A 6,000-nucleotide genomic window follows, 5' to 3' on the forward strand; every position below is an offset into this window, starting at 1 on the left:
CCTGGAGACTATGTTCGTGTAAGGAAAGGAGCTGTGCCTTCAAATTCAAAATTTGCATTTCAAAAACCATTTCAAGTTAAAGACTGCATGCCAGCATGGAATATTGAAGAATGTCTGGTACGCCGGAGCCTCGGACCAAACGGAGTGCGCCGCTGTTGGAAACATATTCAAGTATTACCCCAGGAGGTGTGATTAAAAGAAATCCGGAAGAGTGAAGCGGTCTGCGCTGGACGCATGACAGAAGACGAAGAAATGGGCTAGGGGAGAAGTGAGAAGGAAGAAGTTCGAATAAAATGGCGGACGACACCCGTCTCACTTAGAATATGTCATTTCTGTTGCCGTTATAGTTAGGAACGCTACATGTGTTGAATGCCAGGGATCCCATTTTGATGAAGCATACTCAAGTTGTGAGCGAAAGTAATTGGCATATAGAAATTGTTTTAATGATGATGGTGCACGAGAAAAACTTCGGAGCAGGTACCGTAAAGTGCGACTAGCTTTGGACACTATAATATCAATATGCGATTTGCAAGACAAATTGTTAGTTATGGTCACTCCTAAATAACCATACGAGGTGACAGATTCATGTGATATATTAGTGAGAGAATAATTAGGAGAACTAGAGTTAATACGAGAAACCCTCATAAGTTTTGCACTTCTTAATGTTAAGTTGCATTTTCCACGTTCTGCACCAAACAGTTATATTATTTATTTTATTTATTTATTTTATTTATTCCTACTGTCGATCCCATCAGGGATCATAACATGAAGGGCATACATAGTTATCTTGCAGTGTAACAATAATAATTAGCGCAATATTAAGATTACACACACTAGACATGCAATTAGCAGAGGCAGACACTGTAGTAGGCCGAAAAGTAACGTTATACACTGTAATGTTACGAAAAAAACAAGAGGTAATCAAAAGGTAGAAAATTTACAAACGTGAACGAAATGGTAGGCATGAATTACACAGTAAGACACAGCATTAAATTTAATAGCAACAAGGGTAATGAGGTAGTCTGTCCAATACCAGTTGTGGCAAGCAATAAATACAACAGGAAGAGAAATAAACAATTTGCATAAATAAAGAATAGTACTGAGTAATGGCAAGTAATACAAGTTATAAAAGTGAGGTATACACAAGAGTTAGTAATCCATAAGATACGTTTAAGGTGTCGTTAAAGAAATTGTGATTATGTACACAATCTAATGAATTAAAATGGTACAAAAATAAATGGTGACACAGGTACATCATAATTGTGAAGCACGCCATTCATTTTCGGCTAATGCCAAAAAAGTAGTTAACAATGGTTTGCTTGTAATACTAGGGTCCAGCTTATTCCATAATTTAACTACACTATAAATAACGGCACACTTAACAAAGTGAAGGAGTACAAGTACCTTGGCTTAACATTAACACACGATTTCAGATGGGAGCGCCATGTTAACCAACGTTACCTCGACCGCACAAAAAAAAAAAAACTTTCCTGAACAGACGTCTTAGACTAGCACCCCCAAACAAAAAACTACTAGCATATAACACATTTGTCAAATCTGTATTCGAGTATGCTAACGTTGTTTAAGACAAAGAACTCCTTAACAATTTAGAAGCAATTCAAAGGAAGGCACAAAGATATATTTACAACAAACATAGGTTAACAGACTCACCCACAGAATTGCTAAAACAGGCCGGTATACTGACCTTACAAAAATGAGCCAAGCTTACACAATTAAAAATTATGTATCGACTTATTAATAATGAATTGAAAATAGACAGTTCCAAATACTTATCTTTAGCACAAACACGACTCACCCGACATAAATATTCACTATCAATAAACGAACACCCATTTCATACGGAAAGCCATAAGCATTCATTTTTCCCTTCAATGAAACGTGAATGGAATACTGATGAGTGGTTTTAATTCTGATGCGAGCTTTTTGCTAGTAATTGATAAAATAGCTGATTTTTTAAATATTTAAAGTCATTTGCCATTCGTTACACCATTTGTACACAAGTGACAAAGCGTCATTCAAGACCACATGGTCATTATGAGAATTGACTACCTGATACAGAACACAATCGTCAGCAAAAAGTCTAACATTTACTGGAATATTAGAAGGCAGATCATTAATATATATAAGAAATAAAATTGGAGCCAGAACACTTCCTTGTGGAACTCTGGATCTTACGCTAGATTTCATAGAATACTGCTGGTTAACTTCTACAAACTGAGTGCGGTTATTAAGGTAGTCTTTGATCCAGTTCAGAATAGGGCCCTTTCCCAAGGTAAGTTCGAGTTTATAAGTTAATTTCCTATGTGTTACGCGATCGAAAGCTTTAGAAAATCTAGAAAGATTTGATCGATTTGTTTCTGTTGGTCAATACTTAACGATACATCGCGGACAAGCTCAATTAGTTGTGTGGAAACTCCTTTGCGAAAACCATGCTGACAATCTGTTAGTATTTATTCCTGTTCAAGGTGTTTGGTTATATGATTTAGGATAATGTGCTCTAGTAGTTTACGAACGGTGCATTTTAGTGAGATTGGTCTGTAGTTAACGGATTCTGTTTTACTTCCCGATTTATGAATTGGTTTCACTTTAGCTGTTTTTCAATCCTTAGGGAGGGTACGTGAGGAGATTGATTTGTTAAAAATTACTAATAAGTACTTGGCCATCCACTCAGCGTATCTGGGAAGGAGTGCATTAGGAATATTATCAGGTCCTGGTGATTTCTTTGGGTCTAAGTTAAGCAGTAGGTTAAGTACGCCTGTTCCGGTTAGTGTGAGGGGCTCCAGTGGCTTATTTCTAGAGAAGCCTGCTTGTGGTAGTGTGCCGTTGTCCTCAGTGAAAATGGAGCAGAAGTAGTCGTTAAGCAAGTTAGCAGAGTTACTGTTATCTTCATTTGAGGCTTCGTTGTCGTCGGGATTCCTTTGGTTAATGTAGCTCCTGAATTTTGTGGGAGCCGTTTTCAAAAAGTTTGTGAGTGTATTAGTAAAGTAGAACTGTTCGGCTGTCTTAATTTTTGATTTCATAAGTTGGATAGCTGCGCTGAGGTTTTCATGTCTAAATTTTAATGGGTTAGTTTTCAGCAATTTTCGCATTCGGTTTACTTTACGTTTCGCATGTATAACGTCACTCGTTATCCATGAATTACGCCTAGTGAGTTTCTTTTTTCTAGTTGGTATGTTATTTGCTATACAATGATATAATGACGTTAAGTGCGAGCCACAATGTATCGATGCCTCTATTGCTGTTATGGGAAAGTTGCAAAAACGAGTGGTATTCATTAATCAGGCAATCAAGTATACAAGTGTCGTTAGCCTTAATATAGTCGGGGTAAGCGATGATTTGCCGAGGGGTAACGCTGTCATGAAGGGGCATAGTGCAATAGGCAATTTTGTGATCCGAAATACCATCTGTTAAGCTTAATCTTGTTTCGTCATTTATGAAGTGATTGCTGAGGAATATTAGATCTAGTATGGAACAGCTGGATCCCTACACACGTGTAGGTTCAGTTACAATTTGTGTAAGGTTGAACGATAACGTAAAGTCAAGTAACACATCCGCACAGGGTGAGTGATGCTGAATTGTTTGCCAATTCACTTCAGGAACGTAACATCACCTGCGATTATTAATCTGGACCCTGATGCATATTGCTCAGTATATTCATGCAATTGGCACGTATTGTCGATGCCGGAAGGACTGCGATAGACGCAGCCTACGACAACAGTGTAAGAAGCGAAGCGCAGTTTACAAAAGATAGCCTCAACGCCCGCAACATTCGGTAACATTAAAAACGGGATTTCCTTCTTTACTAGAATGGCCACGCCACCGCCTCGTGTTGTCCGGTCTTTCCGCATGATAGCGTAGGTGGCAGGGGCTATCTCAACATCTTTAATATCAGCCGTTAGGCAGGTTTCTGTTAGTGTTAGAAAGTCAGGTTCATATGCAAGAACCAAGGCTTCAAGGGAATCCGTTCTTTTTAATATGCTACGGGCATTTATGTTCAAGAAGGATAAGTCGGATATAAAGTTCAGCGTGAACGTAGGCTTCGAGGGCCGTTTTGCTGGTTTTTTGAATCAGGATTGACGGAAACTGGTTTCAAAGTGGCTATATTATTATTTTCTTCGTCCCAGTAGAACATATCGCCATTGATTCGTAGTTTCTCATAAATTAGATTAATTTTATCGCCGGATTCTTACCTTGGTTTGGCAGAATTCCATAACTTCCTTCTTAAGTCTCGTACGCGAGGCGAAAAATCTTCCGAGATCAAAAAACTTCATCCCTTTATCTTGAAACAGTGTCTGAAGATTTTAGTTTTGTGTCAAGTCGAGAAGTTTAAAAATTATTGGTCTTGTTTTAGTGCTGTCCGGCCTGCCTAATCTATGAATACGTTCGATACTTACAGCTTCAAGTTTCAGGACATTTTTGACAACTTTTAATTTACTGCAAGTTGTAATGTGCCTTCATTTTCCTTGTCCTCTGCTGGCACACCATACACAATTAGACTGGATCGTCTGGAGCAGTTTTCAAGGTCGTCTAGTCTTAGTTCCAGCGTTGAAACGACTTTCTCTAGTTACCTTCTCCGCGCAAGACGAAATCTTTTTGTCTAGGGTTGTAAGCTGCTCTAGTTTCTTGTCTATTGGAGTTAAATGCTGTTCCTTAATTTCTTTTAAATCCTACAGGATTTGTTGTAGTTGCCGCGAAATTTCCGGTGTATCAGGACCCGCGTTTGTTTCTATATCTCCAGCTAGTAGCAATAATTTGACGAGATCCACTATGTCAAAGATTAGTTCACACAGCAGCCCAGGGCACGGCAGCACAACTAAACAAAGCTCGTTCGAATACAAGCAATCTTTAAAGTGCTTTCTTACCTGCACGGTGAATACAAAAGGGTTATCCATGTGCCCCTGCGGCCAGCTGCCGTGCCCTATGGCCCGCGGCAATGTGTCGCCCCTTCTTATAGCACGAAGCGATTGATGCGCCACCAACGTTGAACCCTGAGCTGGCGCTCGGAGTGGTCGAAGAAGCATGTCGACAACGCGGGCTGTTGCTGTGCAATGCCAGCGCGACTGGCTCGGTGGTGCAGCGGCCCGGAAGCGTATGCGCAACCTGCGTGTTGTCCATCTGTAGGCTTGGTGTTTCATGGGGGCCATGACCTGCGGCTATCAGCAGCAGGGTTGCGGCTATCTGCACGATGAATACAAAAGTGTTAGCCATGTGCCCTTGCGGCCAGCTGCCGTGCCCTCTGCAACGATGCAATCTTATCGCCACATTTGCATTTTACTACGCTCCATTTAAGTCAGTTTGTAGAGCTGTTACATCACAGTCATAGGAAATTTTGCGGTATATCACACAATCGTCTGCAAATAAACATATCTTTGATGAAATATTAGTAGGTAAGTCATTAATGTATATAAGAAACAAACGTGGGCAAAGGAAAGATCCTTGAGGGACGCCTGAGCCGACAGGGGCTAAAGAGGAATTAGATTCATTAGCAGAAACAAACTGAACGCGCGATGTAAGAAAGCTACATATCCACTTAAGTAGTGTAGGGTCCTTGTTTAAAATGCTTAGTTTGTCTAGGAGTTGAGCATGGCACACCTTGTCGAATGCCTTAGCGAAATCCAAAAACATACAGTCCCTCGTGAAGCCTGCGTCAAAGTTAGAGTGTAAATCGTTTGTAAATGTTAGAAGCTGTGTTTCGCAAGAGAAGTTTTTTCTAAATCCATGCTGGTGAGGAGTAAAGAAATTATTGTCATCAAGGAAGTTAATGAGATGCGTGTAGATTACATGTTCCATAATTTTACAAGGTACTGAGGTAAGAGAAATTGGTCTATAATTAAAGGGATTATGAGTGTCACCTGATTTGTGTATTGGAATGATTTTTCCGGTTTTCCGATCTCGCGGAAGCATGCCAGAGTAATATGATTGCGAGAATAGATATTGAAATATGATAGACGAATATTCAACTGTGCTAATTAAGAATAT

Source organism: Dermacentor variabilis, chromosome 9, assembly GCF_050947875.1.
Source record: "Dermacentor variabilis isolate Ectoservices chromosome 9, ASM5094787v1, whole genome shotgun sequence".
NCBI classification, from domain to species: Eukaryota; Metazoa; Arthropoda; class Arachnida; order Ixodida; family Ixodidae; genus Dermacentor; species Dermacentor variabilis.